The sequence below is a fragment of the Sciurus vulgaris genome, assembly GCF_902686455.1.
Source record: "Sciurus vulgaris genome assembly, chromosome: 10".
Classification (NCBI taxonomy): Eukaryota; Metazoa; Chordata; class Mammalia; order Rodentia; family Sciuridae; genus Sciurus; species Sciurus vulgaris.
Genome location: NC_136470.1, coordinates 142,762,036 through 142,784,316, shown reverse-complemented (window position 1 = coordinate 142,784,316; position 22,281 = coordinate 142,762,036). Strand labels below are relative to the sequence as shown.

The 22,281-nt window shown below is 43.8% G+C and overlaps 1 long non-coding RNA gene across 1 annotated transcript; it reads left to right on the top strand.

The window, feature by feature from the left end:
* The first annotated feature begins 6,053 nt into the window (after positions 1–6,053).
* LOC306637843 lies at positions 6,054–7,605 on the top strand. Its single transcript, XR_013757289.1, has 2 exons — positions 6,054–7,070; positions 7,102–7,605. It is a non-coding gene; the product is annotated as an uncharacterized lncRNA (long non-coding RNA).
* Positions 7,606–22,281: the final 14,676 nt, after the last annotated feature.

The window sequence follows — 22,281 nt, the reverse complement described above, 5'->3', positions numbered from 1 at the left end:
ATGAAAAAAATAATATGAGGAAAGAGGAAAATAAACTATTACTGTGTAACTTTGTTATTCCTAACATTTCAAGATTTATTAGTTGCTTATAAATTGGTATGGCTGTGTAGTTTATAAATGTCTATGCACTATATTAATTAGAAGACCATAGGATGTGTTGGCAGGTTGGCTAATATTATTGGCATTTTTAACCACAGTTGCTATTTGTGGAAGAAATTATTTGTTACGTTAATAAAAAAAAAAAGTTGGTAAAACATGACTATATACTTCACTGTGTGAGCTGTACAGACAGATGAGCTTTCAGAATATAAACGCCCTTACTTGCTTGTGGCACTAACATTATCGATGATAGCAGTTGATCAGCCTGTACAGCTATTAAAATATAAGGGGATCCCAGTGGTGGTTCTTTATTACTTTCAGTGTTCGTTAGCGTGCCCTGCTGCGCTGGCCTGGATCCTGTCATCATGATGTAAAATAGTTCAGATTTTAAAAGTAGTCTACAGGATTTTTAGACATGGTCTGATATTCTAAAGCTTTTTAAAAAGAAAAGTCTCTTGAGAGAAACAGATAAAGAACTGTCAAGTTTGAGGACTTACCTCTGGTGTGTGACAATAATTAAACTGAAGTGAAGGGACCCGTGTTTTGTGGAATTAAAGCTACAGTAGAGAACTTCATTGGTAACTGTTTAGTAAGTTTTGCATTGTGAAGGTCGTCCTCCAGGGATGTGTGCTTTCTGATGGTGGGCGTGACCCCAGCGTGTCCACACGCAGCCCCACCCTTTAGCCAGCGCTCCAGTCTTATCAGTGCTGGGGCTTAAACTCCTCTTTAAGCCTGTGGCTCTCTTGTGCCTCAGTGTTGTTCAGTTATGAACAATTCTGTGATGTATCATTGCTCCCATCCTCCAGAATTCCTGAGACGTTCACACTGTAACACCCCAGATCCTTTTCCTGTGTCTCCAGTGTGATCAATTTGAGAATCTCAGAAAAAAGAACAAAGATCAGGTACTTTTAAAATAATTTAGCTGAGCCTTTCCCAGGAATTGTGACAATCCCTGGCTCAATCCCCCAGGCTTCAGGAAAGCGAATAGTAATCAATAAGTATTTATTTTATAAATATATGACCCACCTTCAGATGGTATCTTTTTGTTGTTGTTAACCCAGGGGTGCTTAACCACTGAGCAACATCGTCCGCCCTTTTTAAAAATTATTTTATTTTGAGACCAGGTCTTGCTAAGTTGCTTAAGTCCTCACTAAATTGCTGAGGCTGACTTTGAACTTGTGAACCTCCTACCTCAGCCTCTTGAGTTGCTGGGATCACAGTGTGGACCACTGTACCCAGCTTCAAACTGTATCCTGAAGAAAATTAGAAATTAGTTTCAGAATCAGTGGTGGTGATGCAAACATACTGCAGCAGGGGGTTTGAAACTTGAATGTGCCCAAGAATCCCTGGGGCAGGTTTCTGACCCTGTCCCTAGAGGTTCTTGTTCAGACAGTCTGAGAGGGAACGTGATCCTCTGTATAATGCCAGTGCTGTCTGTCAGTCTGTGGGCCACCCTGAGGAGCACCATGCCACAGAGCAGAATGCAGGACGCAGGCTCGGCCTGTGAGCGGAGTTGGCTCAGTTGCCTCACGGTTAAAAAATGATGGGGTGTAGATGCTAAGGGACAGCATAGTTGTCCCAGTTAATCCCTTGTTCTGTCTTGCTGGGTTGGCATTGAGTGTAATTTACAGTAACTGGTTTGAGTAGCTGGGTTTTCTCAGAGCACAGCAGGCGACAGCAGCCAGTGTTCGCTCACTTCACAGTGGCATCTGACCTTGATCTTCACGTTAAACAAAAATAGTTGAATTCTTAAAGTCATGACTAGACTTACTTTTGGTGTTATTAGAGTGACTTTAATACACCACTTTTGAATGGCTAGGGAAACCCAGGCCGATCTATTTTATACCCCAAAAAACACAGGAGCAGAAAAGTTCCATCTAGGCTTAGCTGTGGCCTCGGGTTCAGGGGGATTGTCAGGACACTCCTGGGAATTGGGCTTATTCTGTGCATGAGCCTTCACAGGAAGAGCAAGGGGGGAGGGGCAGGGGGTGAAGGCCCAGTGTGTTTTGACCCAGTTTGTGTCACTTTCCCTGTCTTAGTGGGTTTTGTTTTTCAGTGCTGGGGATGGGACCCAGGGCCTGGTGCATGCTGGGCACCAGCTCTACCACTGGGCTCTAGTCTCAGTCCCAACGCTTGCTGTCTGGATTCTTTCTCTACCTCACTGGGTAGTCACTCCCTGATCATTGTGACATCTGTTAATCCTCCTTTTCCTCTCATTACCGGTTATCCCTCCACCTAGCAGCCTTCCCATTCAGGGTGATTGTTTAAGACCCGTCTATGGCTTTGTAGTTATGAGCTAACCTGCCCGATTGCTTGGTTAGGAAAGAAAGAACTTAGAGCCGGGCAGGCAGGTTGCTACCAACACTCCCTTGGGCTATGTGCACCTGCGCTGTGTGCTAGCAACTTTATTAGCTGACTAGAAACAACCAAGCTCCTCTGTTTATCATGCTCGAGTTGCTAAGAGCAAGTCTATTTACAGGAAATCATGCTGTAAATTTTTCCTTAAATGCTTAAAAAAAATGCATTAATGCAGAATATTGTCTTCTAATACCAGATACTCTTACCCCCTGTAAAGTCTGGGAATAAGAGGTGGTATTGTGATATTAAAATATGTAATTCTATAAGCCATAGGTTACGTACAAATATTCTTCCAATAAAATTGTATATAATGTAGATATATAGAAATTTGGCATTATGAAAGACTTTGAATTCTACTTCAGTATTCTTAATTTTTTGAATAAGAAAGATTGATCATCTTGCCCTGGTTATATAGTTTATGACAAAAAGGAAAGCCCACCCTGGGTGGGCTTGGGGAACGCAGAGTCAGAGCCGCAGAACTTTGTCAGAAGTTACACCAGAAGGCAGGAAAGGAGATATAACAGAGCCGTCTTAAAACTGGAATCTAATTTCATTTTCTATTTACTATTTAACTAAAATGATCTGGAATTTTTAACATCAGCTTAACTGTATGAAAGGGAGGGGTACAAGTGGACCCCAGGGGACGAGAAGGCAAGTTTACATGACAATTTCTTGACCTAATGTAACTATTCCTACCACAGGTTGTCTGGGCCTTTTCCCCACCTGGAAAGATCCTTCCCCAAAAGTGCACTTGCAGATGAGTTACCAGTTGTGTGTTGTGGGCCGGGTTCTCAGACTCAGCTCATACACAAGGAGGGTGTGAAATGCCTCGCCTGCCTCTGAGCAGGAGGCTGGCTCTGGTGTTCACGCAGACTTCCGGCAGCCTTGGTCCTGTGGAAGTGCTCCGTTCAGACGTCTCAGATGTTCTGCTGCAGCACTGGCCTGCCAGGGACTGTGGCAAGGCATGATTCGGTTGGTGTCTCAATTTTAAATTCATGCAAAAAATTTTTCATTTCAAATTGTCCATTGTTGGTTCTAACATTAGAATTTTGTTGGATTGTCCTTCAATCTTTAAGAAAAATTGATCCTCTAGGCAACGTGTTTCTCTCTTACCAGGCCCCATAATCCCTGCTCCACTGCCTTGTCCCTGCATGTGGACAAGGCAGGCCGAGAGCCATTTCCTTTAACTGTGTGGACTTGGTCCATAATCTGCTGTGTAGCCTCTTGCAACCAGCCCAGCATCGTGGTTAATCCCAGCAACTGGGAGGCTGAAGCAGGAGCATCACTAGGTCTAGACCAGCCTGGGCAACCTAGTGAGGCCTTCTCAAAGTAAAACACACAAGGTGAGAGAGCACCCACTCTGGGTTCAGTCCCTGTTCCAGGAGAAAGAAATCGCAGCAGTTGAAGAGGATATGTTCCAAGGAAGGTGCACGGGAAACAACATGGGAGCACAGACTCGAGATGCAAAGCATCGTGTGAAGTTACACCAAACAGTATTGCACAAGGAAGAGTGAAGACAGACATGCTGCAGTCACTCCTGGGGCTCTTGATGAGGGCCGACAGTGTGGGGCTGTGAATGAGTGGGTCGGTCAGGGCAGTGGTTCTCAACTGGGGTGTTACTTTCCAGGGGACACTGGCAGTGACTGGGGACATTCTCATGGTTGTGACTGGGGTGAGGGGTGCATTGCTGCTGGCATCTGGTAGGTAGATACAAGTGCAGCTGAACATCCTCCAAGGGCAAGATAGAGATCCAGAACCTTGGTGGGGCTGCCTGAGAATCCCCCAAGTAAGGTCTGAAGAGGTGCAGGACAGGGCTGGAGAAGGAAGATGGAAGAGATGGAGACAGACCAGGTAGGCTCTGTCGGTGGCCTGTCAGAGCCCTGTAGTGGACCCTCTAAACTGCATCCTGCAGCGGAGAGCTGGGGTGGAATAACGGGCCTGCTCAGTCCCCAGCTGGAGTTTGGTGGGGAGGGCATCTCCTGGTTCCAGCCATCTTGATGGGGATTGGTATTAAGGAGACAGTGTACTTTCAAGGGGTCTCTGCCTCCCTGAATAGTTTTTACATATTTGTGCTTCATACCAGTTTAACCGAGGAAGCCTTTCATTCCAGTAATGAAATAAAAGACCAAAGTGAAGGTGACAGGTTGGGATTGTCAAGGACAAGGAGCTAACAATGGGAAAAGGCTTGTTAAGACCTGTTCTCTTTTTGAGTAGAGAAAAAGGCCAGAGAAGAGCTATTGGCTTGAAGTTGAGACTGGACCCCAGAGAAAAGAAAGGGGTGTACAGAGAAGAGGTTGGCTGGATTTTCTAGGGAGGTTCCTGTTTTCTTGAAACCTGTTGGGAACATGAACCTGTGTCCCAAAGCAGCTTTGAAATACGACTGGAGAGAAAGAAAGGCTGCTGGCAAGCAATCTGTCTTTTTCTTGCAAGGCATTTGTGTTAATGAGTGGATGGCAAAAAGAGATGAATGACATTCCAGAGTTCAGGGAAGCCTTCCAACCATGACAACCACCTGCGCTGGTCCTCCAGGACCCACTTTCCTTAGGCTGCCTGGGGCAGGGTGGGGTAGCTTTGGAATCTGCACTGAGGGCCAAGTAAATGCACAACTTGAGAGTCAGTCCAACTGTAGAAACGCACTTCCACTTAGCATTTTTGGAGGGATTTCTGGGTGCCGAGAACGGTGGGGTGACTGATGAAGGCCACTAAGCGGTTCCTGAGATCAAGGAGCTTGTGGTGCAGGGAGGAAGCAACCACAGAAACGTTGCCATGAAACACGAGGAGTCCTCCAGAGACCAGTTTCCAACAGAAGCTTTGTTCCAGAATTCTAGCAGCACCAGTCTCAAGACATCTCAGACCTTCAGATATGTAGCTTACAAGTAGTTTATTCAAATGGGCTTTTGTTGTTGGCATTGTTTTTGGTTTGGCTTTTTTTTTTTCTGATCAGTGTTAGCTTTTGTGGTCTCATATTTCCTTTGTATTTTCCTTGAGACTTCTTTTACTTTAAGATTCAGTGCCATACTAAGATGTGTACTCCCTTAGAATTATCCTCCTCAAATCTAAAGTCTCCTGCTTGCAGGTTAGCTTTTAACCTTTGAGTATCGTTGAAATTCCTTTTGTTGTCTATTTTCTGCTTATTGGCTAAGAAGCCTGCCTTCTTGGTCTGAGAACCTGAAATTCACTGCAATTAAAATGCCCAGTGGTTTGGCATGGTTATTCTTTCTTGCTTTTTCTGAGAAATCATCCTTGCCCTTTGTGGCCCAGTGACTCCAGACTTTAAACCCTAGGGACAGCACACTGTGTCCTGTCCTTATTTTACCAACTACATGATTTGCAGATATTTTCTCCCATTCTGTGGATTCTTTTCACTTCCTTAATGGTGTCTTGACACACGGAAGGTTTTTTTTCCCTCTCCCAGAGCTGGACATCAAACCCAGGGCCTTGTACTTGCTAGGCAAGTACTGTACCACTGAGCTACGCTCCAAGCCCCAAAGTTTTTAACTTTGATGAATTTATCTTTTACATATAACTTTTTTTTTTTTTTTTTGCAGTGCTGGGGATTGAACCCAGGGCTTTGTGCTTGCAAGGCAAGCACTCTACCAACTGAGCTATTTCCCCAGCTCTACATATAACTTTTTTCACTGGCCACACAAAGATTTATGCCAGTGTTTTTTCTAAGAGTTTTGTGGACTTTGCTCAAAGTTACGTCTTTGATTCATTTTAATATTACATTTGATATGTGTTATGAGGAGGTTTCCAATTTCATTTTTTTTGCATATGAATATTCAGTTGTACCAGCAACATGTGTTGAAAATACTGTTGTTTCCCCAACAACAGTATTGTCCTGTCACCCTTATAAAAATTTGACTGCCATAAGTGTAATAAGGGTTTATATCCAGAATTTAAATTTTTTTTCTACTTGGCAAGGTGGTGCAGGCCTATAATCCCAGTAACCCGAGAGACTGAGGCAGGAGGAACACAAGTTCAAAGCCAGCCTCGGCAACTTAGCAAGACCCTGAGCAACTCAGTGAGACATCTCAGTGAGACCCTGTCTCTAAATAAAATATAAAATAGGACTTAGGATATGGCTCAGTGTTAAGTGCCCCTGGGTTCAATCCCCTGGTACCAAAAATGTTTTTTGTAAAATAAATTTAAAAATCCCCCCCACCCCCCAAGCTGGGGATTAAACCCAGGGCTTCATGCATGCTAGGCAGGTACTGCATCACTGAGCTGAATCCCCGGCTCTGGGTTCTTAATTTCCTTCTATTTATCTGTATGCCTAGTTTTATGCCACTTTTTGGTTTCTGGATGACAGCTTTGTTCTGTGTCCTCACACGATGGAAGGGGTGAGGCTGCCCTCTGGGGTCTCTAATCCCACTCGTGAGGGCCCTGCCTGGTGACCTCATCACTTCCCCAAGGCCTCCAAACACCACCCCATTGCTGACTGGGTTTCAACACATGAATTTGGTAGTGGGCGCAATATTCACACTATACACCTGCCTAAACAAAACAGATCTCAGACCTCCCAACTTTATGTCTCAAGGGCCTAGGAAAAGCACCATGAAAGCCCAAAGTTAGTAGAAGCCATGAAATAGGCTGGAAAAAAAATAGAAAAGGTTTAAAGTGCTGGAAAAAAAAATAGAAAAGGTTTAAAGTAACAGTTGATTTATGAAAAAGTTTAAAAATTGACAAATTTTTAGCCAGATTAAGAAAAAAAGACTTAAAATCAGAAGTGAAAGAAGACACATAATACCACAGAAATACAAAGGATCAATGAAGGAGCACTCGGAACAATCACCTGCCAACAAATTGGATGACCTGGAAGAAATAAGTTCCTAGAAACACTGCCTGCCAGGGCCGAACTGTAACAAGTAGAGCACCAGACAGTGCTGCAGCGTGCAGGGGACGGACTTGGTGACCAGCAGCTGAGCCCGGGCACTCTGCTGGTGAATTTTACCACACATTCAAAGACTCCACACTGATCTTCCAAAACTCATAAAGAAGGGGAAAAAATGAAGATGAGGGAACGTTTTCAAACTCCAAGGCTAGCACTGCCCTCATACCTAAAAGAAGGATGCTGCAAGAAAATCAAGAACGTTACAAACTAATATCCCTAATGGAACATGATTCACACATCCTGAGAAACAAAACCCCGCCATCAAACCAAATTCAACAGCAAATCAAAGTGGCCATTCACCATGATCAAGTGAAATTCTCTGGGGTGCCAGGGTGGTTCAATGTGCAAATCGATGGATGTGACATGCCACGTGGGTAGAACGGAGGATGGAAGTCCTGGGGTACTCTCAATAGACGCAGGGGAAGCGTTTGACAAAACGCAACACCCTTTCAGTAATGTGGGTGCAGAAGGAGCGCACCTCACATGGTACAGGCCATACGTGACAAGCCACAGCTGACCTCATTCTCAATGGTGGAGACCTGAAAGCTTTTCCCCATCACCTCTAACCAACATAGTGTTTAGAACATCATGATAGAAGGGTATGGCACCAGGAAACCAAGAGCAAGCTCTGCTTTCTAGGGACAAAATATAAACCCCCAGGGACCCACCTACTCCAGCAGTGCAGCTACTACCCAGTTAATCCATATCAGTAGATTAATCCACTGATTAGGGCACACCTCTCATAAGCTAATCAATTATTCAAGAAAACTTTTAGAAATTGCACTGTCTCACACATAAACTTTTGGCGATACCTCATGTAAGCCATAACAATTTCATATGTAAAAACCCTTAACACCCCATCAAAAAAGAGTTACTAGAAAATTCAGTGCAGTTGCAGTATAAAGAAATCACACAAAAGTCAGTGGCATTTCTGTATGCTTACAACAAATTATTTGAAAAAAATTAAGAAACCAGTCTCAGAATAGTATCAAAAACCATAAAATAGGAATAAATTTAGTGAAGGAAGTAAAAGATCTGAAAACTGTAAGACATTAATAAAAGAAATCAAGGAAAATGCAAGGAGATGGAAAGGTTCCCAGGAGCACTTAACCACTGAGCCACGTCCCAGGCCTTTTTATATTTCATGTTGAGACAGTGTCCAACCAAGTCACTTATGGTCTTGCTAACTTGCTGAGGCAGGCCTTGAACTTGTGATCCTCCTGCCTTAACTTACCCTGAGCCACTGGGATTACAGACGTGTACCCTCATGCTGGGCTGAAAGAATTAATATTCTTAAAATGTCATACTACTCAAAGATCTGTAGATTCAATATTATCAAAAAAGTCCTTACCAAAATTTTATTGGCATTTTTCAAGGAAATAGTCCCAAAACACACGTGGAGCCATAAAAGAATCCAGAGATCCAGAGCAATCATGAAAAAGAACAGAGCTGTAGGCAGCACGTTTCCTAATTCCCGGTTGCATTTTGAAGTGTGGGCATAGAAGTGGAGCAGAACTGAGCCCAGAAGTGAACACATCCATGGCTCACTAACATCTGGCGGGCACACATGGGGAAAAGCAGGAAGCCATGTGCACAGGAGTGACAGTAGACTCCTGCCTTACACCATTCACGACCAGTAACTTGGAATGCACTGAAGGCTTTAATGTAAAACCCCCGAATCTCCAAACTCCTACAAGAAAACACAGGGAAGAAGCTCCTTGGCTGTCTTGAAAGTGATTTTCGGGTTATGACACCGAAAGCAAAGCCCACAAACATGAGCAGGTGTGTTAGGGTTTGGGATGAAAGGCTCGGGCCAGGCCATTCAGGAATGTTCAGAGGTGGGACTATTAGGTCTGGAGGGCTGTGACCTCAGTAGTGAGTCAGTATGTTTGATGGCTTCATCCTTTGAATGGATCGTGAGGTGACTGTAGGAGGTAGGGTGTGGCTGGAGGAAGTAGGTAGCTGGGGCCTTTGAGATGGTAGTTTGTCCCTGGCTCCTTGTATTTGCATTCCCTTTCTCTTTGCTTCCTCTTTGTCATTTTGGGCTCAATCGAAACTTTCCTTCTCAGTTTTTTTTTTTTTTTTTCTTTTTTGTGGGGGGTGGTACTGGGGGTTGAACCCAGGGGTACTTTACCACTAAGTTACATCCCCAGGCCCTTTAATTTTTTATTTTGAGACAGGGTTTCTGTAAGTTGTTGAGGGACTTGCTCAATTTCTGAGACTGGCCTCAACCTTGCAATCCTCCTGCCTTGACCTCCAAAGTCGCTAGGACTGCAGACGTACCTGGCTGAGTTGTTCTTGCCTTGTATTTTGGCCACGGTGACAAAGAGCTGACTAATTTAAAGTGGAACCATTAAACCAAAAGACTTATGCACAGCAAAGGAAACAGTCAACCTTAGGAAAAAGTGAGCTACGGAATGAGAGAAAGTATTTGCAAATTATACGTGTGATAACAGTTAATGTCCAAAATATGTAAGAACTCACACAACTCAATAGCAAATGCAAAACAAAACCCTATAAATAATCTGATTTTAAAATGACCAGAGGGCGGGGGATGGCTTAGTGGGAGAGAGCTTGCCCTGGGTTTGATCCCCAGCACTTGAAAAATAAAATTTGGCAAAGGTCTTCAAAAAACTTTTTTTTTTTTTTGGCAAAGAAGATGTGCAAATGACCAACAGATATGTGAAAAGTTACTGTCACTAAGCTTCACAGAAATGCAAATCAAAACCACACTCCCAATGTCACCTTACATCCTTTTGGATGGTTTAGCAACAAAGAGCTGAGCTAAGTGTTGAAGTGGATCTAGGAAAGGGATCCTTGTGCCCCACTGATGAAAATGGAAACAGTATTGAGTTTCCTTAAAAAAATTAAAATAGGGGGTTGCAAGATGGTGGACTAGAGGGTGGCTGCATTTCATGTTGCTCCAGGACTCAGGATTCAAAAGAGGAGATATTGAGAGACCTGGAACCAACTGAAAGCCTCCAGGTGAGTCTCTCTCGTTGGGGAGGCGTCCCAGATGGGGTGGTCGTCCCGAAACGCAGGGAACTTTGTGAAGTAGAGCTGCCCGGCGAGACACCCCTCCCCCCGCTGGAGCAGTGAACTCGGACAACTGGGAGCATCGGAGAGGAGGCCACTCAGCACAGCGCTGGGACTCGGAGCAACCACTGGGGCTCCGGACAGCGGCCCCGAGGAGGGGCTGCGAGGAGAGCTGGTTGGACTCAGAGCGACCACTCCTGAACACTGGGGCCTGCCCGGAGGAGGAGGAGGAGGAGGAGCACGGCAGGTCACTTGGACTTGGAGTGACTGCATCAGAGCTCCGGGTGGCTGCTCAGAGGAGGAGGCGAGTGGTGAGTTGTTTGGACTCAAAGCGACCGCTCCTGAACATCGGGGGGCTGCCTGGAGGAGGAGCGCGGTGGGTCGGTTGGTCTCGGAGCGACCGCTCCTGAACACCCGGGGGTGGGGGGGCTGCCCAGAGGAGGAGGAGGAACGGGGCGGGTCACTTCGACTCGGAGTGACTGCCCAGGGCTACGGGTGGTTGGCGGGAGGAAGAGGCATGCAGTGAGTTGCTTGGACTCCTAGTGACCGCACCGGAATACTGGGCAGCTGTCTGGAGGAAGAGGTGTGCAGCGGGTCTCTGGGACTCAGAGCGACTGTACGGGGCTCGAGGTGGCTGCTCAGAGGAGGGGCCGCATAGCCAGGCGATTAGGTGCAGAGCAGGGTCCCAGGACCTAGGAGGCTTCTTGGTGGAAGAGCCGCACAGAGACACGCTTAGGGGTGGAGCAAAGGTTCCAGGACTGCGGGCAGATTCTCTGAGGAGGGGCAGCCTAAGGAGATTCATCTGCGAAGGGTGAGGCTCCCAGGCCCAGGAGGTAGGGCCGGGCCCCTGGGAACTTTACAGAGGAAGGCAGCCCAGCCCAGATGGTAGTTGTAATTTGAGGAGAACCTCTAGGAGGGGAACTGACCAGGGAGACCTCCCCACCAGGTGAGTCTTCCCTGCCGGGTGAGGTTTTCCCACAAGGACGGTAAAACCAGAGACACAGGCCCAAACAGGCCTTGCCTCAGCCCACAGCCTAGATCCCCTTTGGATGACCATTGGTCAACAAGTGGAGGCACCTCTGCCCACTAGCAGGGAATATACCCTACCTGGAGGCCACCACCCCTAGAGAGGCAGCTTCCTTATGGAGCACCGCATTATCAACTTCCTCCAAGACTTCAGCCTACTGAAGGCTAAGGGGGGATATATATAGAAATCTTCAGGGACATTGTAAGTCGGTGGAGGAAACCTGCAATATCTCAGCGGTCCACTGATACCTGAACAATATGAGAAAAGGGAAGAAAATGCCCCAAACAAATCTAGATGTTACATCAATAAAACCCAATGACAGCATGGCAGAAGAAATGACAGAAAAGGAGTTCAGAATGTACATAATTAAAATGATCAGGGAAGCAAACGATGAGATGAAAGAGCAAATGCAGGCATTGAAGGAAGAGATGAAAGAGCAAATGCAGGCATTGAATGATCGCACCAATCGACACTTAAAAGAGCAAACACAGGAAGCAAAAGATCATTTCAATAAAGAGTTAGAGATATTGAAAAAAAAAATCCTTGAAATGAAGGAAACAATAAACCAAATTAAGAACTCCATAGAAAGCATAACCAGTTGGATAGAACACCTGGAAGACAGAACCTCAGACATTGAAGACAAAATATTTAACCTTGAAAACAAAGTTGACCAAACAGAGAAGATGGTAAGAAATCATGAACAGAATCTCCAAGAACTATGGGATATCATGAAAAGGCCAAATTTAAGAATTATTGGGATTGAGGAAGGCTTAGAGAAACAAACCAAAGGAATGAGCAATCTATTCAATGAAATAATATCAGAAAATTTCCCAAATCTGAAGAATGAAATGGAAAATCAAGTTCAAGAGGTCTCGAAATATACAAAATTACAACAGACCCACACCAAGGCACATTATAATTGAAATACCTAACATACAAAATAAAGACAGAATTTTAAAGGCTGTGAGAGAAAAGAACCAAATTACATTCAGGGGGAAACCAATACGGATATCAGCCGATTTTTCAATCCAGACCCTAAAAGCTAGAAGGGCCTGGGACAACATTTTTCAAGCCCTGAAAGAAAATGGATGCCAACCAAGAATCTTATACCCAGCAAAACTTACCTTCAAATTTGATGATGAAATAAAATCCTTCCATGATAATCAAAAGCTAAAAGAATTTACAAAAAGAAATCCAGCATTACAGAACATTCTCAGCAAAATATTCCATGAGGAAGGGATGAAAAACAAAGAAGCAAATCAGCAAAGGGAGGAATTATCCTAAAGGTATTGTCAAATAAAGGAGGAAACAAGTCGTGTCAAAAAAATAAATAAATAAATAAAATAAAATAAATGAACCAAATGACCGGGAAACCAAATCATATCTCAATAATAACCCTGAATGTTAATGGCCTGAATTCATCAATCAAAAGACATAGACTGGCAGATTGGATTAAAAAGAAAGATCCAACAATATGTTGCCTGCAAGAGACTCACCTTATAGAAAAAGATACCCATAGACTAAAGGTGAAAGGATGGGGAAAAACATACCATGCACATGCACTCAGCAAAAAAGCTGGAGTATCCATCCTCATTTCAGATAATGTGGGCTTCAAGCCAAAGTTAGTCAGAAGGGATAAAGAAGGACATTTCATACTGCTTAAGGGAAGCATAAATCAGCAAGATATAACAATCATAAACATCTATGCCCCAAACAGTGGCTCATCCATGTACGTCAAACAAATCCTTCTCAATTTCAGAAACCAAATAGACCATAGCACAATAATACTAGGTGTTTTTAACATGCCTCTCTCACCAGTGGACAGAACTTCCAAACAAAAATTGAACAAAGAAACCATAGATCTCAATAACACAATCAATAATTTAGACTTAACGGACATTTATAGAATATACCATCCAACCAAGAGCGAATACACTTTCTTCTCAGCAGCACATGGATCCTTCTCTAAAATAGACCATATATTATGCCACAAAGCTACTGTTAGCAAGTACAAGAAGATAGAGACACTACCTTGTATTCTATCAGATCATAATGGATTGAAGTTAGAAATAAATGAAAGAGTAAAAAACAGAAACTACTCCAACACCTGGAGATTAAACAATATGCTATTATATGATGAATGGATAACAGAAGATATTAGGAAGGAAATTAAAAAATTCTTAGAGGTAAATGAGAACAAAGAAACATCATATCAAAATCTCTGGGACACTAGGAAAGCAGTACATAGAGGAAAATTTATTTCATGGAGTGCATTCAATAAAAGAAGTAAAACTCAACAAATAAACGACCTAACACTACAGCTCAAAGCCCTAGAAAAAGAAGAACAGACCAACACCAAAAGTAGTAGAAGACAGGAAATAGTTAAACTCAGAGCTGAAATCAATGAAATTGAAACAAAAGAAACAATACAAAAAATTGACAAAATAAATAGTTGGTTCTTCGAAAAAATAAACAAAATTGATAAACCTTTAGCCACACTAACAAAGAGAAGACAAGAGAAAACCCAAATCACTAAAATTCGGAATGAACAAGGAAATATCACAACAGACACGAGTGAAATACAAAACAAAATTAGAAGCTATTTTGAAAATCTATACTCCAACAAAACAGAAAACCTCAAAGACATCAACAAGTTTCTAGAGACATATGAATTCCCTAACCTGACCGAGGAGGACATACACAATTTAAATAGACCAATTTCAAGTAATGAAACAGAAGAAGTCATCAAAAGCCTACTAACAAAGAAAAGTCCAGGACCAGATGGGTTCTCAGCCGAGTTCTGCAAAAAGATAGTGCACCATGATCAAGTGGGTTTCATCCCAGGGATGCAAGGTTGGTTCAACATCAGGAAATCAATAAATGTAATTCACAATATCAATAGACTTAAAGTCAAGAATCACATGATTATTTCAATAGATGCAGAAAAAGCATTTGATAAAATACAGCACCCCTTCATGCTCAAAACACTAGAAAAAATAGGGATAGTGGGAACATTCCTTAACATTGTGAAGGCCATCTATGCTAAGCCCATGACTAATATCATTCTAAATGGTGAAAAACTGAAAGCATTCCCCCTAAAACTGGAACAAGGCAGGGATGCCCTCTTTCACCACTTCTATTCAACATCGTTCTTGAGACTCTGGCCAGAGCAATTAGACAAACCAAAGAAATTAAAGGGATACGAATTGGAAAAGAAGAACTCAAACTATCCCTGTTCGCTGATGACATGATTATATATTTAGAGGAACCCAGAAATTCCACCAAAAAACTCTTAGAACTCATAAGTGAATTCAGTAAATAGCAGGTTACAAGGTCAATGCCCATAAATCCAATGCATTTTTATACATAAGTGATGAATCTTTAGAAAGAGAAGTTAGGAAAACTACCCCATTCACAATAGCCTCAAAAAAAATACAATACTTGGGAATCAATCTCACAAAAGCGGTGAAAGACCTCTACAATGAGAACTACAGAACACTAAAGAAAGAAATTAAAGAAAACCTTAGAAGATGGAAAGATCTCCCATGTTCTTGGATAGGAAGAATTAATATTGTCAAAATGGCCATACTACCAAAAGTGCTATACAGATTCAATGCAATTCCAATTAAAATCCCAATGACATACCTTACAGAAATAGAGCAAGCAATTATGAAATTCATCTGGAAGAATAAGAAACCCAGAATAGCTAAAGCAGTCCTTAGCAGGAAGAGTGAAGCAGGGGGTATCGTAATACCAGATCTTCAACTCTACTACAAAGCAATAGTAACAAAAACGGCATGGTTTTGGTACCAAATTAGACAGGTAGATCAATGGTACAGAATAGAGGACACAGACACAAACCCAAATAAACACAATTTTCTCATACTAGACAAAGGTGCCAAAAATATGCAATGGAGAAAAGATAGCCTCTTCAACAAATGGTGCTGGGAGAATTGGAAATCCATATGCAACAGAATGAAACTAAACCCATATCTCTCACCATGCACGAAACTAAACTCAAAATGGATTAAGGACCTTGGAATCAGACCAGAGACCCTGCAGATTATAGAAGAAAAAGTAGGTCCAGATCTTCAACATGTTGACTTAGGATCAGACTTCCTTAACAGGACTCCCATAGCACAAGAAATAAAAGCAAGAATCAATAACTGGGATAGATTCAAACTAAAAAGCTTTCTCTCAGCAAAGGAAACTATCAGCAATGCGAAGAGAGAGCCTACAGAGTGGGAGAATATCTTTGCCATTCATACTTCAGATAGAGCACTAATCTCCAGAATCTATAAAGAACACAAAAAGCTCTAAACCAAGAATACAAATAACCCAATCGACAAATGGGCTAAGGAAATGAACAGACACTTCACAGAAGAAGATCTACAAGCAATGAACAAACATGGAAAAATGTTCAACATCTCTAGTAATAAGAGAAATGCAAATCAAAACCACCCTAAGATTCCATCTCACCCCAATTAGAATGGCGATTATCAAGAACACAAGCAACAATAGGTGTTGGAGAGGATGTGGGAAGAAAGGTACATTCATACATTGCTGGTGGGGCTGCAAATTAGTGCAGCCACTCTGGAAAGCAGTGTGGAGATTCCTTAGAAAGCTTGGAATGGAACCACCATTTGACCCAGCTATCCCACTCCTTGGCCTATACCCAAAGACTTAAAATCAGCATACTACAGAGATACAGCCACATCAATGTTCATAGCTGCTCAATTCACAATAGCCAGACTGTGGAACCAACCTAGATGACCTTCAGTTGATGAATGGATAAAGAAACTGTGGCATATATATACAATGGAATATTACTCCGCCATGAAGAATGATAAAATTATGGCATTTGCAGGCAAATGGATGAAATTGGAGGACATCATGCTAAGTGAGATAAGCCAATCTCAAAAAACTAAAGCACGAATGATCTTGCTGATAAGCGGATGAGGACATATAAGGGGGTGTAGGAGGGGTTAGTGTTAGGGTTAGGGTTAGGTTTAGGGTTAGGGATAAGGAGGGTGGTAAGAATGGAGGAAGGAAGGACTGTATAGAGGGAAAAGAGGGGTGGGAGGGGTGGGGGAAGGGAAAAAATGACAGAATGAATCAAACAACATTACCCTATGTAAATTTATGATTACACAAATGGTATGCCTTTACACCATGTACAAACAGAAACAACATGTATCCCATTTGTTTACAATAAAAAAAGAATAAAATAAACAAAAAAGAGTAATAATAAAATAAAACAAATAAAAAAATTAAAATAGAACTCCTCTTTGATCCAGTAACCCCACATCTGGGAATATATCTGAGGGAAGGAAGTCACTATCCTGAAGAGGAGTGTTCACTGCAGCATCCTGCACAATGACCCAGACACAGACATCCTGTCTGTCAGAGGTGAGAAGATGAAGAAATCAGTATCATTCAGCTGTCAACAAGAAGGCCGCGCTGCCGTTTGCAACAAGATGGATGGAACCTCAGGGTTTTCTGCTAAGTGAAATGAGCTTTGTGTTCGATGTGGAGCCCAGAAAAGTCAAACTGGTGGGCACAGTGGGACTGGGGGGCTGGTGGGTGGGAGGTGCTCATGGAAGAATGAGACGCTCGGGTGAGGTGAAGGACGGCCAGGGTGGAGGGTATCGCACACCCTCCAGATGTGACGAGAGCTTTTAAGTGTTCTCACAAGACCGTTTAACAGTGTGGGCATGAGTGTGCTCCCTCTTGATCGTGGTTATTACACTGTGTGTGTGTGCGTGTCCATGAGTCAGGTTGCACTTCAGTGCGTACGGTGTGTTGATGTCAGCTCCCAGAGCAAGGGGGACAGAACAGCTGTGGACGCCTCTTTCCGTCCTCGCCTAGTTACACTTAGGCTCTGGTGGGGAAGCAGGCTGTGTGTGAGAGAGAGAGAGAGAGAGGGACCTGCTCCCTGATCAGAACAGTGACTGCCATGCCCTCACACTGCCGATGTTCAGCCGGAGATTTGCCCCTGAGGAGTTCTTATTCAGTGAGCTTCCTGGGGTGCCTGTGACGCAGCCTCCGGGGCCACCCAAGGGTCCCAGTGACCCTTGTGACTGGGCCTTGTTTGCGGTTAAGTGGCTGGCACGTCTTTGCTTTCAGTCACACTCCAGGAGAGTGGATTGTAAATGTTCACCAACATTTTACTTTAGATTTACTCAAAAATTTCACGTTATTTTGATCTTGTACTACTAATAACTATGTCACCTGAAAATACTGTTTTCAAATGCTTACAGTCTTGAGGTCATAGTGAAGTGTTAACCTTTCAGAGGTAAGTGTGTACCTTTGTAGTCCCCCTCTGAGATCGTCAGTGGCAAACCCTCAGGAACAGGTGACGAAACCCAAGTCGGAAGGCAGAGCAGCACCCGGCGACCGGATCAGCCATGGAGCCGGCTGCGGTGTAGCTTTTGGCAGTGGGTGATGATAGGTGTCCTGTGCTGTGGCATTCAGATCCCACTGGGTTCCTTGTAGAAGTTATGTTTTGTCTCAAAATGTCAAGGTTTACAATACCTTGGAAATTGCACTTTCTGGAACTGCTTGTGCTTAGGCTGGATCACAGATGTCAGCTGAGGCATGTGCAGGGGTGTGAGGCATGAGAAGGACAAAGTCGCGGACCACTGCTCTGGATGGATGGCTTTGCTTCCTCCTGGGGGCCAAGGACCCCCACTAGCATGTCATTTATTTTAACCCAGGTCTGCATTGAGGCAGAAACAGATCCATACTTTGCAATTTCTTCTGTTTTAAGATTAATATAGACTGCAAAACTTTAAATGTGTGCTAATAGCAGTTGTGTGGGTATGTTTTCTGTCTTCCATTGGTGAAGGGGAAGCAAACATACTTGAGTGAACAGTTGCATCCATCCTTAGTACTTACTAATACAGCTCATTGAATAGTGGCGACTCTTCTGATGTCACTTGTGTGTGTGGTGCTGCGATCCTGCATGTGAGGCAGCGCTCTACTGCGGAGCCACACGCCCAGCCCCGATGTCACTTTTTGGTTGCTATTAATCCTTTCATCTGATTATCCAGCCTGACCCTCTAGTCCGCCTGTACTTCTGGTGATCCTCAGAAGGGTCAGGCTCACACCTGCTTTCTTGAGGACTGTGTCTGCTGCTGGGGTGTCCCATGCAGGAGCTCAGTGACCGCAGGCCAGGCCCCGCACCGTGTCCTCTCAGTGGGCACTCCAGGCATTCCCCAAAAGTCATGAATTGAAACGCTTGTCCCCACTGTGATGGCATTTGGAGGTGGGCTTTCGGGGGCCATTCCTTTCCTTGTGATGGGAAGGCCCAGGGGAGGCGCCCGCTGTCCTCCCACTCAGGGAAGATGCATGAGAGGGTGGCTGTCTGCCACTCAGGAGGGGCCTGGAACCTGACCCTGCTGCCCCTCGACCTGATTTCCAGGCTTCAGGACTCGTGTAGCTAGAGCAGCTTCAACTGAGTGAGACACTGCACATGGGAGAAGCAGAAAGGACCGAGGTCCAGGAGGTCAAGCAGCTTGCCAAAGGGCAAACAGCCAGGCGGCCAAGGGCCGGGACTGGCCCCAGACTGTCTGATGGAAGGCCACATCCTCTTCAGCACACTTGCCTCTGGGTTTGGGCCCTTGGCAGAGAATGGAGGGAAGGACATTTGATGGGGTCAAGACCTGGGCTCGCTTTCTGACTCCATTTCCTGTTAGCTGGGAGACCTGAGTCCCTTACCATAACCCTGTGTGTGTGTGTTGCTGGGGTGGAATCCAGGGCCTGTGAATGCTAGACACACACTCCACCACCGAGCTACCCACCAGCCACCATCTTTCAGGCTTGGTGTCTGTTGGAAATGAGCAGGTTACAGTGAGACTGGGAGCAAACGAGGATGAAGGAGGATTATTTTGTCCTACCTCCTGACTTTTACTTTGTTATAGAATCTGCAAAACATCCTGAAATTACCTGAAGCTATGGAGTAGTCTCCAGAACTTTCTCTGATCTTGAGCAGTTGGGGACTGGGTCACGCTTTCCATCTCTGATCAATGCCTTGGAGAACGGACTGTCCAGACTTGGAGTGTGGAGGTGTGTGCGGAGGAAATGGAACAAGGAATGATCAGGATAAAAACTGCTTGGCTTGAAGTCACATCTACTTTTTTGTTGCCCATAATGTACTGTAGAGACATGTTTAAATAGCTCTAAGATGGCGGCTGGCGTTGAGCCAAGAGGTGGCGCATAATTAGTGTTAATACAGCGTGATCTCTTATGGCCTTTTGCCTAATTAGTTAATGTCTCATTTGTGCTAGTGGTCAACAGATGTTCCTCATTCTTTCTTGATTGGTACAGTGGGGTGTGCTTCAATTGTACTAATCCTAAGCTGATTGCTTGCCTTAGGTATATAAGACATTCTCTTCACGTGGGCGGGGGTTGCAGGTTGCCGCTTGCCGCACCCCACACCCCGCACCTCTAAGAAGAAGCAGTAGAACTCTAAGAAATAGCTCCTCTGAAAGCGTAGGCTCTCTGAAAGTGTAACACCTCTAAAATTCAGCAAAGCCTCTCTTCCTCTAAGCAAAGCCTCTTTTCCTTTATAAACTAGCGGACAAGCAAATAAGCAAGGAAGCAGCCCAGATAAAGATAATAGAAGTAGTTTATTCCCAGTCCACCTTTGATAAATTCCCGCGGGATTATTGCGGCAACAATGTACTTTCTAATATGCCTGGAGGAAAAATGCAGTGCATTTCATGATTTAAAAAAAAAATTATTATTAGCCAGGCGTGGTGGCACACGCCTGTCATCCCAGCAGCTTGGGAGGCTGAGGCAGATGGACCTCGAGTTCAAAGCCAGCCTCAGCAACTTAGCGAGGCACTAAGCAACTCGGTGAGACCCTGTCTCTAAATAAAAAGTACAAAATAGGTCTGGGAATGTGGCTCAGTGGTCAAGTGCCCCTGAGTTCAATCCCTGGTACAGAAAAAAAAAAAAAAAAAGAGAGAGAGAGAGAAATTATTAGTAAAGTGTAACATTTGCTTCTGAATTCATAATTGGCATTCCACATCTACCAGTTATTTAAATATATCTATTCAAACAACTTAGACTATAAAAGCCTTTTCTGAATTAACTTGTTCATTCATTTTTAATAAACTGGTAGTAAATTTATCAGTGAAATGGAAATTCTAACAATTTCACAATACATTTGTTTCTAGTTTACCAATGAACTGTGGGCTTTTCACTCAGTTGGCCTGTTCTGTAATTCTATAGTAGTGTAATTTTCTAGGGTCTTTATTTGGGAGCAGAAATTCATTTTACTTTTTATCTTTCAAAATTTTTATTGGCAATGACTAATTCTCCTGCTTGAAATTAGAAACCTCACATTTTCTACAATGAGCTGGCAGTACTTTTGTTAGTGGAAAAAGCTACCAACAATGTGTACTCTAAAACATTTTGCTTGTCTATTCTGAGAGTTGCGTAGGCTAATCCACTAGAGGTGTTTTCTATGTCTCAGTCCCCACAGGGCCTTGCAAAACACACTGTGCTGCTGGGTTTACCTGGAACAAAACGTTTCTATTGCTCTGCCCATCAGTTCCACTGAAGGGCATTTATGCACACTCAAAAGACCATCACTTTGTACAAAAAAAGCACAAATTAAATCTACTGTAGATGAACGAAATGATGATGAAATCATAATCCTGAGATCAGGAGACAGTGGTTCCATATCACTAAGCTTAAGAACATTAGTAACTTCTTTAACATTTACATCTGGAAAAACCTACCTAGTTAAAATGTTTCTTTACCCTCAGTTAATGCAGTGTTACCGTATGGCAACTTTATAGCCGTATATCAGGACATACAGAAAAGCAGATTTTTCTATATAAAATTAAAGGCATACCCAATGCACTTTTGGTATAGATAGGTGCTCAGCCTAAGACGTATCATCATTATTTTTAATAATTAAGTCCTCAAATAAATAGAACTGCTTTGAAATATGACACCAATAGGCAGATACAGGTGTATGAGACCTTTTGACCTGTGATGTTTCCAGCCCTGCGTCCTGCCTTCAACCGTCCAGCCCAGCAGACAGCCTCACTCAGCCAGTGAGCTGCAGCGTGCTCGGGATGCTTGCGAAATCACCTGCACAAGGCCCATTACGGTCAGGTGCTGGTAGCGCGTGTGTGCCCGCAGAGGGGGGCGTGCAGGCCTGACAGGACCTGAACACACAAGACCCAGCAGCAGCCCAGTCCGTCCTGGAGAGCGGCCGTTTCCCCTCAAGGTCACGCTGAGGGACCGTGGGAGGGCTTCATGCTGCCTGCTGCAGCCCAAGGAAGGAGCAACCCCAAGGGCTGAAGTGCAGCTTCTACAGAACGCGCGTGGCTCCTGTGTCCTCACAAGGCTGAGATCTCCAGTAGGGCCACTGTGAGTCGGGGCTGTCCCTAAGTGCTTATCACTTAGGGAACCTTTCATTTTTAATAGATTTAAAGAAGCAACATGATTCCCTTTATGATATGCAGCGTTGTTGACTTACAAAAGGTAAGTTTAATTCAAAACAACACACTAGCTTTAAGTGTGAAGTAACTGGGTGAAAGATGATGTCCGTTATTCTGCTAACCCCGTTAATCCCGACCTTGTGCGGCATCTTCTGTGGTTCTGGCACCCTTAAAGTCGTTTTTAATGATGTACAAAATCAGATCTCAGTGAGGGCTTTGATACAACGTGCTGTGCAATACATTCCAGCTTAATTAATATTTGTTTCACTTAATGTAAACTAAAAGTTCACTCGGCAATCACAAGGAAGCATCTGAAGGCAAAAACATCAAGGACGTGTAGCATCAATTAAGAGATGAGTCTAGCAACTTGTTTTTCACAAAGACAGCAATGGGGATTCCAAGCGTAG